Below are 12614 nucleotides of genomic sequence, written 5' to 3'. Positions count from 1 at the left end.
GTTGGGCAAATGTTACTTTAGCCAAGTTGAAGTTTTTCAGTGCAGCACAGGATAGCTGGAAGATATACATAATGCACGTTACAATAAGTCAGATTGAGTGGTTGAAGGATCCCTTCAGGACTTAAATTCTCTGATTATTTTCCTTTAAGGACAGCTTTCTCCTTACATTATAAATTTTAGACTTTGCCCTTGGGTCCTAGACCAGTCATAGACCCTGGTTCTATTTCTGCCTTTACCTTACATCAGTATTTTAAGAAGTGGAGACTATTGCCTTTATATCCAGGATACCATATTTCTGTATGTTTTTGTGGATATATTTTCCTAAAACACCCCTCTGAGATCAGTGTTCCTATAATTTGCTCTTTGGACTGTGAAAGGAAGGTCATGTCACTTGGGAAACTTTTTTTTATATTACTGTTTACTGCTTTTACAATATAGAATGTTTTTCAGGGAAAAGGACCTGCTTTTGTTTAGCAGGCTCTGCTGAGACATCTTTCTCTTCTTAAGATAATCCATATATACTGCTGTTCTTTTCCTCCTTAATTTTCTGAATAAATGAAATGAAAAAAATTGAATATGTTTTTATTGGTTAGGCTGTCATATTTTATGGTTAAGAGATTTAGAATAATGGAGAGCAATTGTCTTAGAAATGTGGCAACAGTTTCTAATTTCTAGTTTGGATAGTTCAGAGTGAAAGAGAAGCCCTGCTCAGAGAGAGAACTTGTGGGATTCAAGAAAGTCTAATGTGGTGATGTTTTTTTTTTTTAAAAAATAACATACCTGCAGAGAAAAATGTCCAGGACAGTGCTATCAGGAATGTCTGACAGTGGGAAGAGACCATCTGCTTGCTTTCACCCAGTTGTTGAGTCCTCTGGAGGAAAAAGAAATCTCATCTGTGTAGGGCAAAATGACTGAACCTGGAACCTAAGATTGTGAGCCTTTCACTAAGGGGTCATCTCCAAAGGATGAGCAGATGCTGTGTGCCATGCACATGGCAGAAGTCATGAAAGTCTCTCACAGACTTTCAGCAATAACTATTGCATCTTACAACTGTGGAGAACAAAAAGAAAGTATGAAATAAATGGATAATTGCCATATATTACCAAACAATATTGTCGTTGTCAATCACTGCTGCTGGTAGATGACAGTGATACAGTCTTTTCCCTATCAGCATGCCTTCTGTCCCCTTACAGTTGACTTTCTCCAAACCCTGGCTCCTGACCTTTCACCTCAGTCCATGGTTAGTGCAGATGATGGATGAGCCTTGTTAGGCTCATAAGATGTGCTGGTGTGAAGGAAAAATACCAGCGGGCATGTTGTGTTTGTCTTACATTTTCATAAGAATAACTTGGCTTAAAACAAATAGCTACACAGGCTGAGCAAGATAAATTTGTCATGAATGTTTTGGTCCTCTGCTGGTCAGTGTTGAATACTGATGTCATATTGGCAGATAGGGAAAAGTGAGCAAGGCAGGAGACTCTGAAGGAGGGGATGAATGGCCAGTTGGAGCTGTAAAGGAACATGCACTCAGTTTTGCTGCCTGAGTCTGAGCTCAGGAAATACAGAGCAGCCTGCTTCAGGAAAAGACTAAAGATTCTGTCCCTGGTGCAGTATTCTGTGTAGCTGCCCATGTTGTGAATCACACACTTGAAATGGAAAAATAAAACATTATCATTGTGAACTCAGTATGCTGTGATTTTTTTTTTTTTTCAGGCAGTTTGAACATAAATTTAGTTTGAACTTGTTTCTAGTAAGACAAGTGTGAACTTGTCATAAAAATCTTGAAGCAAATCTACATGGTTGAGGCTTTTCTGACTCTTTTAAGAACCATCAGGGAATTTTTTTGTTTGTTATTTTGTTCAAAGATAATTATTTTTTGCGGGAAAGTAAAAGAAAGGGTGTTCACTTCAATCATTAGATGGCAGGGTGGGAAAGAGATTTCTCAGGAAAGAGTAGTAGGAAAGACAATTTCTTGCTAACATAGTAGATAAGACTTTTATTTAGGTCTGAGAAGTATGGTTCCATGAGATGTTTTTTAAGTCTAGATGTTTTCATAAAGATACATAGATAAGTACAATGTTAGAGCGTGGAATTTTTCCAACACCCCATAGGCTTAAACTGTTGGCTTGAATTCAGAAGTCCAGGTAGTGAATAGCCTGTACGATAGCCACAGAAACAACTTTCTTATGTTTGTCAGGCCTCGTGAACAAGAACAAACCAGTGTATTTTGGGAAAAACATATTTTCCGGCAAGCCTTGTTATTTCGTGCTTGTTATCATCTATCAGATGTAGGTGTTTATTCAGGAAAGTCTTGCTCTGCCAATCCAGTGGCTTGCATTTCTCCTGTCCATAGTGCATTTAGCACTATGACCCTTTTTTCTAAATGTTCTAGTTGGTTTCAGAGCCTTTAAGTTTCTGAGGGATGGCTGCCTTAATAGTCCTCATTTTAACACAATTTTATTTGTCTTGAAAAACAAAACAAACAGGAAAGACCCAGATTCTGCTTCTGAAATTTTGTTTACCACTGAACTACTTTTTCATGAAGTGATCATGGAAAGACAGCTGTTTTCATACTATGCTGAGCAAACAAAATTAGCTGTAAGCTTTCTCAAATATTGGCATTTTAATCAGCCCATTTCAAATTGCATGCTGTTTCCCCATCATGAAGAGGTTCTAATTCAATGGTGTGACCAGTGGCTGACCACACTGTGTGAAGAATTCACAGCACAGGGAACCGCTTGGCTGTGCTGAAAACTCTACCTACAACTTTGGCTGTGATGCACTGCACTTTTGTTTAGTACCTGGAAGTATCACTATGAGAAGGGAACCTCACGCACAGGAGTGTTTTGCTGAATGGCTTATGGCATGGACATGTTTTAAATTTGGGAAGCTTGCGAAGGGGAAATGACTGTCAGAAAAAGAGGGTTTACTGAATTCAGTACAGCCACTATTTGAATGGATTTGCTGAGTATTCAGAGAGAGAATATTGAATACCTGCGGATAAAATAAATTTTAACTATTTCTGTGCATTAGGTTTCTGTATTTGGAATAATGATTTCAGAGACTGAAAAGAGGGGAGAATAAAACAAAATCCCATCACAGAAGAGAATATACAAATAAAATTCAAGAATATTTGAAAGATCATAATTCTTTTAGCATCTTGGCAACTGGTGAAGGGTAGGTGTTGAAAATCAAGACTGCTCTTTACCTTTACAATGAGGTCCATAATTGGTCTGCTACTTATACTACACTTTCTTTCCTAAACAAGACTCTCATGACCATACCTTGAAGATGAGACAAGAAGTTTATTTTCTTTTTCAGCATTGCTTCTTATTCAATGGAAATAAAAGCATGGAAATCAAAGCAAGGCCAAGCACAGGAAAACAGTATGCCAAATTTAAAGAATATCAACAGTTGCTAAAGTGTAGTGTTTTTATAGTGGCTTGATTTGTGGTTCAATATTAGGTCATACCTTGTGCAGGTGCAATGGCATGTAGCCATTTATATGTCTAGTATCCTACTGACAATAATATGAAATGACCTGAAGTCTTGTGGGTTGGGGAACTGACACCAGCGTATCTCCAGGCAATCATAGGTGCAACCTACATCCATGTGAGTAACAACCCCTTGCAGCTCCAGAATTGCAAAGTATTGAAAGGGTTGAGTAAAAGAGCCACAAAAATAACCTGTGTGCTGAGGAAAGTGAGTTATAATGAGAGTTTTAGGAATTCAATCTATCCATTTTTCTAAAAAGATTTGAATGTGACGTGATTATAATGCCCAAATACCTTCATGTTGAGAAAATCGTGTGCTCTGTAACTTAAGAGATAAAAGATCAATGGCAGGAAGTTAAAGGCATACAAATTTGAATAAGAAATTAGTACTAATTTTTAACAGTGAGAGCACTGAAACATTAGCACAGATTACGAGTGAAATTGATGATTTCTACAACTTATGAAGTCTTCAATTCAATGCTGAATGTCTTCCTAAAATAATTGATTTAGCCAAACAGGTTTTGGGAATACAAATAAGAGGAATGGCATGAAATTTAAGGACTTCTGTTACATGGGACACAATAATTGAAGTAATTGTCTTTCTGACCTTAGTTTCTGTGAATTTATTGAAGATAAGTGTTCGATAACAGATGAATTACTGTTCTGAACTGCTAGTTATTTCTATTCTTATACTTGGCATTTCACACAACTACTATTTTCTTATGATCCTTGGTGAGAGAATCAGAGTTTATGATGCCAGTTAGTATATTTATTATAATTGGTTATATAATTTTAATACTTAATTTCTTTAGTGGAACAGAGTTTAAATATCTTCTCTCTCCAATATGGTATGGTCTTCTTGACCTACCTTGACCAATCCCCTATTTTCCAGGAGTGTAACATGGCCATTTCAGAAAGAAAGCTCCTCTAAGTCACTGAAGAGAAGCAAGATGCTTTGCTACCACCTAGGGAGGTAACTGCATGGTCACTGGTGATGACCAGAGAGTCACCTCCCTCAGGTGAGGAGTGGAGCATCTTTTGTTCACTGGGCCAGAGGCGCTTTTCTTTTGCAGTGGACTCTGACTCTTCTTCTGCCTGATCCTACTAAGATGTTTTAATGGAAAATCAGTGTGAGGGGCAAACAGTAACTGCTAAATACAGATTGTATAAATATTTCCTTTAAATTTTCTGAGTATGATAAAATACCATTCCTCTTCGTGATAAACATCACTATGCACACATTCTAGCATTTTGTAGGTAGTGGGGTTGTTTTTCTCTTAATATTAGAGTGTTTGATTCTTTGGGTTTTGACATCTCTATTCTTTTGTCTGACAAATCTGTGCGCTGACTTGTAAAAAAAAATCAATATTGTTTTCCCTGGCACTTTCTCTGCAGTTGAGTTGATTTATTATCACCGTTCCCTTTCCCCTCTTTTTATCAGTGTGTTTCTATTGCTTTAGGGTTGAGTACCTGATAACATCACAGGGTAGAAGACACACAGAGAGTTTCTGTGACCTTATCCCCTGTGTGATCTTGTCCAGTGTGACGGTGAGCCATGGCTATAAAGTGAACAATGATATTATCCAAGCTGTGTGATCAGATTTATGTTCTATTATGTTGGAAATAGAGATGAACTAGAACCAATGAACAAAATTTATATTTATGTTTAAACTGTACTGGTCCAGTATCTCAGTGGCTAAAGGGAGAGTAAACATCCACTGAGTAGAACTTAATTTGCCTGCAAAGTAGTATGCTGGAAGAGTCATACAGGCCACAGTCCTTGTGGGATTTAAACCAGGCATAAAGGTGACCTGCTTGTTGCTCCTTAAAAATGTAGCTTTAGTACTGTTGTTTCTGTTAACCACTTATATCAAGGTAGTTAAGAACCTCAGTAATAGATCAGAGCTACCTTGCCCTAGACACAGTATGGACACCTAAGAGAAGACAAAGTTTGCAGGCAGTATTTCAGAACAGATGCAACAGAAGGCTGCAATAGGTAAATTTCTGTGAGCATGTTGACAAGCATGAGTGCAGTAATGCAGAGGCCATGTGCACACAGGGGCGCTAGGGAAAATGAGTTAACTAAGTCTGTTAAACCTTGGCCTAACGTGGCTATAGCATTTTAGAGCCACTTCATTCTTGGAAAAGAGTATCCTCATATAGATGACTTCTGCCTGTTGACTTTCGTTCTCTGCTAATCATCTCAGTAATCTCAGACCACTACTTGCCTTGCCACTGGGGACTGCCAATATCTGTAGGCATTATGAGAGAAATATGCTGGAAGGTAGGCTGCAAAGCAGCATTTTGTGAAGGAGTTCTTCCTATTGGCAGGGAGCAGCAATGGGGAAATGACAGCTGCTTGACAGAGGGAGGGTGTGTGTGTGTTCCTCCTTGGGGCTGCAGGGGTTGGGAGACCAAGGGGGGAACTTGACAGCAAAGTAAACTTGTACATCTGATAGCTAGAGCAAGTCAATAGGGTGAAGTATAATAAGAAAGGCAAAATAATGTGTTAACTCAGTGGAAAGATGCAAAAGTGTTAGAACTTAGATTATACAGTTAGAGAAATGAGGGAGGAGGACAGTTCTAGCAGTTATTAGACTTAATGTTATTTGGAGGTCAGCCTCTGGCTAGACTACATCAGAGGAAATCATGCAAGCAAAAAATCTGAGAAAAGTTTGTTTGGAAACCATGCCCTTGCACTATTTCCCTTTCTTTTCTCTTCCCTTCTTTCCTGTGGGGACTCAGGAAGATTTGGCAGGAGGACAGCAGAGTTGGCAATAGAAGGACCAAGAAGACATGGGGGATCAGCATTGCCAGTGTCCCCAGTGCTGCTGCTGTACTGTGGTATGTTCTGTAAGGATGTCAGAAGCCTCAAACTTCCTTCAGCTCTGGCTGGAAAAAGTACATCTTGGTTGGCTTCCTCCCCCCCCCACCCCTCCCCTTTTTCTCTCACTTCTTCCAGCAGTGTATCAGAGGAAGAAAAGGAGAAAGAAGATAGAGCTTAGTAGCTTTGGTCTTTTCTCCTGTTTTCTTCTCCTTGAGAGACAGAAAATATCTGCTCCCCCGTCTTCCACTCTCCTCATCAGCTGTAGGTCTGCAGCAGCTGCAGGTGGTTCAAAGCTGGACCAGGAACAGATTAGAGGTGAGAGAACAAGCGCCTCTGGAGCTTCATATTTAGTTTCAAAGCAAAGCAAAAGATTGCTGTGGAGCTGCAATGAGTCTGGATTAATTTACTTGCAAGATGTGTCTACTAGACCTTCATATATTTTGATGGTACTTCTCCAAAAAAACAGCTTATCTAGTTGGACACACAACCAGGTCCCAGTTACCTAGAAGCAATCACACTGGTGCCAGAGTATATAATCTTGGCAATTTATATTTCATTATAAATGTGTATTTTTGTAAAAAAAGGCATGAAATTATTAACATTTTTTATTTGCCATAGACCCATACTAACTGACATGAATTTTATTACCCCAAGAGTCCTGCCACTGGCAAATATATTTTTTCTACTTTCTATTGAGTCTTTTAAGATATTATCAGAACTTAGTTCTTTGTTGTTCTTTTTTTCCTATCCTTTGGAGCTTCCCCAGCAACTCAACACATATAATGTATAGTTTTGGCAGTTGTTTTTTTAGCATCTTGCTTAAGTATGCAGTTATGAAGAGCATTTATTCACAATCATACAGTGATATCATCTGTCCTTTTTCCAGATATTGAGCTATAGTTTTCTGGAGGCACCGTTGTATGGCTCCCTTCTGTCTTAATTATGAAGAAATATGCCTTTAAATTGTCCTTAGCTCTGTCTTCATGATAGAGTTGTTTTGCTTCCCTTATCAATTTTTTACATTTCCTAGAGTCTGATTAGAATTTATCATTAGCTTCTTGTTTCTTTAATCAGGGAGCAATACTTTCATAGCTGCTGTCATACCTTTTAGGGTAGTTTTAACTGGTAAAGGCATCTTTCTTAATTGCTTCAGGCAGAAGCTTTTCAATCTTGTACTGAAATGCTTTTACACAGTTCCCAGTTATTCATTTTTTCTGCTTAAATTATTTTCTCAGTGGATTTGATCATATGTCAATACAATAGCCAAGCTGTTTGAGTTGTGCAAGAGTTTGGGTCACAGTGATATTAGAAGGTACACAATGGTGTAGCTACTTGTTCTATGAATCTTTGTTCTCCAAATTCATTGATAGTTCCCTGCCTACCCATATACATGAGCAGAGTTCTACCCTCAAAATTATTAATTTCTAAAGTGAGTAATGTTTATGTCTGGCATAGTGGTATGAAGTAGAATGGCATATATTTTGGTTAACACAACTATGCAACATTAACTTTTTTAATAACAAAAAGACCAAATTTTAAAATAACATCTGATAATGTTACTGAATTTCTATCTGATCAGAAAGCCAGTTGAATTTTCAGGCAGTAGAACTTCAAAGCCACATCACTTTCCTCTCTCTGGGGATTTAAACTTCAAGGATTTTTTGTTTTTATCTTTTTATCACAGTTAGTACAGGTCAGGTGAGAACAGGTATATCCTTTGTAAGTATCCCACATTATGAGTGAGCTGCTCTCTTCCAAGCAGTGTCAGGACAGACTTCTGCTGTCATTGAATCATACTTTCATTTATTACAGGGGAAACCCCTGCAGATGAGAATCATCTATATTGTTACATTTCTCTGAAAAATGATGTTGATGAACTCACATTTCCCAGTGAAAATGATCAAAAGAGTGTCTCTGCTCTTTTTACACCTTTCAAGGCAGTTATGATGTGGGAAAAAGTATTACATGATTTTGTATCAAAAGAGAGATCCTTTCTGTCTTCCACTGGAAGATGGTATTTTTCAGTTCCTTCTGAGATACCTCAGTGAGAATGGGTACACCAGAGGCCATGTGCCATGCTTGAAATCTGGCCCAGAGGGGTGGCAAGGATGGTGACCCTTGCCAGCTCTGTTACACTCTCTTGTCAGACCATCTGCCCCATCTGTTCTCCATTAAGCATCTACAGCTGTGGCTCAGATAGATCATTTGGAGACAACATCAGAAGGGACTGTGGACATGCATGTTGCTGCTTGGCAGACTGTCAGTATTTTCCTGGTGGCTGGAAGCAAAAGGTGGTGCTTTTTAGGTGTCTCGTTCTTTGAGAGGCAGACAGAGTTGCATGGAACAAGGAGAAGGTAAGTCTATAACCGAAGGGCTTCATCTCTGCTGGGTATAAAAGCCTGCTACAAGTGATGGAGGTGAGAGACCACGCAAAAGTAAAGGTCACAGTTACCTTTTCTAGGAGATAATTATAGAGAACCTTCCCATAGTGTCACTTAATACACGGTTGTGTCTCTATATATGCTGGGCAGATAATGCTTGTTTGGTTTTTATCTATCCAAACAGAAGAGATATGGGTCACATTCTGATGCTTTGAGTAGCATTAGGAACTACATTGCCCCATAGGTTAGATCACTGATATTGCTTTAATTATCTGGAAAGATGCTACTCAGTCTGATTCTGCATGTCCATGTGTATGACTTACTTAACATTATTAAGATCATGTGAACACTCAGTCTTTGCAGCTTTAAATACCTGTGTTTTAGTTTCTTGACAAGTAGGTGTAATATTTCTAATTTGATTTGATACCAAACAAAAAAGATCTAATCACGTGGCTGAATTTGTGAATATAAGTGACAGCTGTGAAACCATAAGGGTATGTGACAGTTTTCTAAAAACAAACCCAGATTTTGACAATGCAGTTGAAATCTGTGGGTGTCATTTACCTTTTATTGTCACAACCTCACTCCTCTACAAGAATGACAATAAATGTCTTCCTCTTTCATAGCCTACAAAAGAATGAATTCTTGTCTGCTGTTGCCTGTGATATAATTTTTAAAATAGCTCTAGTGATTGTAGTCTTGAGTGTATGAATAGAAAATTCAGATCGTTTAGTTGAAAGAGCGTCTTACGAAATTTGCAAGCACGCAGCAAAAACAGACTATGTAGATAAAAATAAGATCACTTTTGGTTATAATATATGCTAAAGCTAATAATGAAAAAAAACCCCATCCCAAACCTGCAAGGCTTTTATAAGTAGGCTGTTCTGAATTTTGAGAACATCATAGAAAACATAATATCTTATAACACTCTTGGTGTTTTTTCAAGAAATTTGCACTGACTACTGACCTATAATGCTTCTGCCGCATTTGAAACCTAAACTACAGATAATTTTACAAGATCTCTTTGCTCTCACTGGATGTTTTTCCATATGCACAAATACAATAATATTTTCAAATAAAAAGACAAAGATTTTAATTACTGGTGTCAGCCTGAGGGTGAGAAACCTCTTGTTTTTCTTGTTAAATACTTCCAGTGTCTTCTAGATAGTGATTTTCTGTCCAGTTTGTGAAGATAAGGTCATGATTATGGCTTCACTTTTAGTCTGGCTTTGTATGTATTTTGTGGCAACGGTTCTTCAATTTTCTAAGTATATTTGGGAGCTGAGAAAACTTACCATTTTGTGAAAGAGTGATGTTAGGTAGAAGGTTTATACTTTAAAAGAGCTTTATCTGAGTTCAATTTATCAAATTTAAAAGCATAGTATCTTTGCTATAAAAGTGATATTAACTTTTAAATAAGTATTGGCATTATGAGCTGCTCTCCAGGACCATAGCTTTCAAGTGCTGTGATAGAAGCTCTAAAATGAGTAGTACTGTTGCATTAAGATCTATGGGTGCATGTTGGTGGCATGTCTCGTTCTCCTAAAATAGCGTTTGGCTCTACACTGAGTGTGCCAGAGGTCAAAAAGGACGCTCACAGAGTAAAGTGGGACCCAGCAGCTGCATGAGTTTGAGAACTGAGCTTTCGCTGTCTACTTGATTTGAGTTTTGGAGCTTGTACTGAGGTATGATTGATCATTAGTTGATAATACCACTAGAATATTATTTAGTAGCAGTTTAGCAATGAGTTTATTTAAAGCCTTAATTCCTAGAGAAAAGTGATTTTGTTATCATCTCAGCTTTCATTTAGAAATGTGAGAATGCTTTCAGTCTTCCTAGTGCTGGGAAGAAGTTTAAAACAGTCCAAGTGTACCAGACCAAAAAGACGAAAGACTTCAGTATATCCTTATTCATTCTTATGTTTTTTTTTTTTTTTTTTTAAACGACCTCATGATGCTTTGGAGTCACAGCAATGATTTCTTTTTTAGCATTTGATGTTAGCCCCACTGCACAGCCACTGTGCAAATGTTAAACTCTTATGGATACTAAACTCAACTCCTGGATTCTGTTCCCCTCCCTGCCCTGATCTGCTGAAAAATAACATGTAACAGCTGTTTTCTGCTAATTACTCATCTGTGATCTTAACATAAAATTCCAAATTAGGTGCTTATAAGTGTTGTGCACATGTTTTAGCAAAACTTTTGATAAGCTATGAATGAGGTATAAGCCACATAACTATTTTATACATGATATCACATATTGCTGCCTCTATTGCTAGTCCTTGGGCAGTCTTGGTGACACGGAGAGGGGAGATGCAGTGAAAAGCAAACTCATTAGAGCTGTGTTAAAAAGCAAAGCCAAGCCAGAACATATTTTCCTAGTTTGATTTTTGTGCTAAACATTGAGAACCAAGGTTAAAGATACGAGATAAAGGGTTGTTAACGTGAATTATTACTGGGATGAACTCTTTGGAATAACTAGCAGTATTGCTTCTTGATCTTCAATTGCAAGATCAATTGCTTGAGTTTCTGCCTGTTCAACTGACAGCCCTGTTTTTTAGAGGTAGGTCTTTTGAACGGACTTTTCTCTAGAATTCCATTCTAAAGATTTCCACATGCAGTGGCAGAAGACAGGATGAACTAGACATGGGTAGTGGGTTATTTGAATGGTCCAGAAGTGTGAATGCAAGTTTAGGTGTGAGTACATGTCTCTGTGGTGTCAGTGTGTTCATTTGCTATTGGTGTCATGAGCCCCTTTGCAGGAGGGCACAGTAAGGACACAGGCAGTAACAGAGATGAAAGCTGAAGCAGAAGACAGTGGTGATGTAGGAGAAATTGATTTTAAACCTTCTGAGACATCCTGCAAGGCCAAAGGGTAAAGCTTGACTTAATAAAAATTAGCCTAAGAGTTCTGTACTGAAATATCATGAAGTTTGAATTCTGTGCCTGTGTTTGCTTTACCATCTGTGCTTTGGTTAATGGGAGCTATCCCTTTAAAACTTAAGTGTGGCAGAAAGAATGCCTGATCTGAGAAAGGGGGCTATTTTGCCTGTGAATCAAGACAAGAGAAAAGTCTACCTGAGAAATTTCAGAAGGCTGGAAAGACTGCATTGCCAGGAAGAAAAGCTTATTTTTTTCCTTTTGCAAGCAGAGGGACTAAATGTTTCAAGTCATTGCTAATTAACCTCTTACATAGGAACAGTCTGCATCCTGTTTAGTTCAGCCAGGATTGAAAGTGACCCATCTAATGCAGGCTTAGTAGCCACACCATTAAATGAGTTTGGTGAGTCTCTGCTCTTACTCTCATGACATTGATTATGGTGCATGTCTCTCTAGGCCTGTTCACAATACCCAACGCACTGGACTATGACTTTCTGGGTCCTCTGCCAGGGACTCTTCTGTTGATTGTGGGCTGCAATCAACAGTCCTAGCAACAGGTTTTTAAAAGCTGGAAAAACTTGCTATCACAGGGATGTAGAGGCAAAGGAACTTTTAAAAAGTCTGATGATAGTGAATAATTGAGACTTACCTTTTTACGTGAAACAAGACGTTTCTCATAGTCTCCTGACTTCTGAACTTTTTCTCCTGTAAGTACCATGAAGATACTTTACTTTCCATAGTTATGCATATACTTTATATTCCATAGTTTTCCATATATTTTTTTTTTTTTTCCTTAAAAGTGGTGGTGAACAATGTTACCTGTTTACTTACATTTACTTATCAAACAATGATGGTTCGTGTCATTCCTGAAACTTTGTGGCCAAACTATGGTAGAAGTGCAACGTGAGGTGGTAGTGACATAAAATAGGACCTCTGTTCTGTTAATTAAATTTGTCTTAGTAAATATGCTAACACAGGCTTAGATGCTTTTTGATAAATGATCACAAACACTATGTGATTAATTTTCCATTTC

The 12614-nt window shown here is 38.0% G+C and overlaps 1 long non-coding RNA gene across 4 annotated transcripts in view; it reads left to right on the top strand.

The window, feature by feature from the left end:
* Positions 1–12614, top strand: part of LOC141923333 (uncharacterized) — a 177627-nt gene that overhangs the window by 129135 nt on the left and 35878 nt on the right. Inside the window, exon 1 of one of the 4 annotated variants that reach the window (XR_012623266.1) lies at positions 10294–10387. The exons of the other annotated variants lie outside the window; for them this stretch is intronic. This is a non-coding gene — a long non-coding RNA (uncharacterized LOC141923333). Of the gene's footprint in view, positions 1–10293; positions 10388–12614 lie in introns of those variants that run through there. 4 annotated transcript variants of the gene reach the window in all.

Source organism: Strix aluco, chromosome 1, assembly GCF_031877795.1.
Source record: "Strix aluco isolate bStrAlu1 chromosome 1, bStrAlu1.hap1, whole genome shotgun sequence".
In the NCBI taxonomy this organism is placed as follows: Eukaryota; Metazoa; Chordata; class Aves; order Strigiformes; family Strigidae; genus Strix; species Strix aluco.
This window is presented reverse-complemented; position numbering and strand designations above follow the sequence as displayed.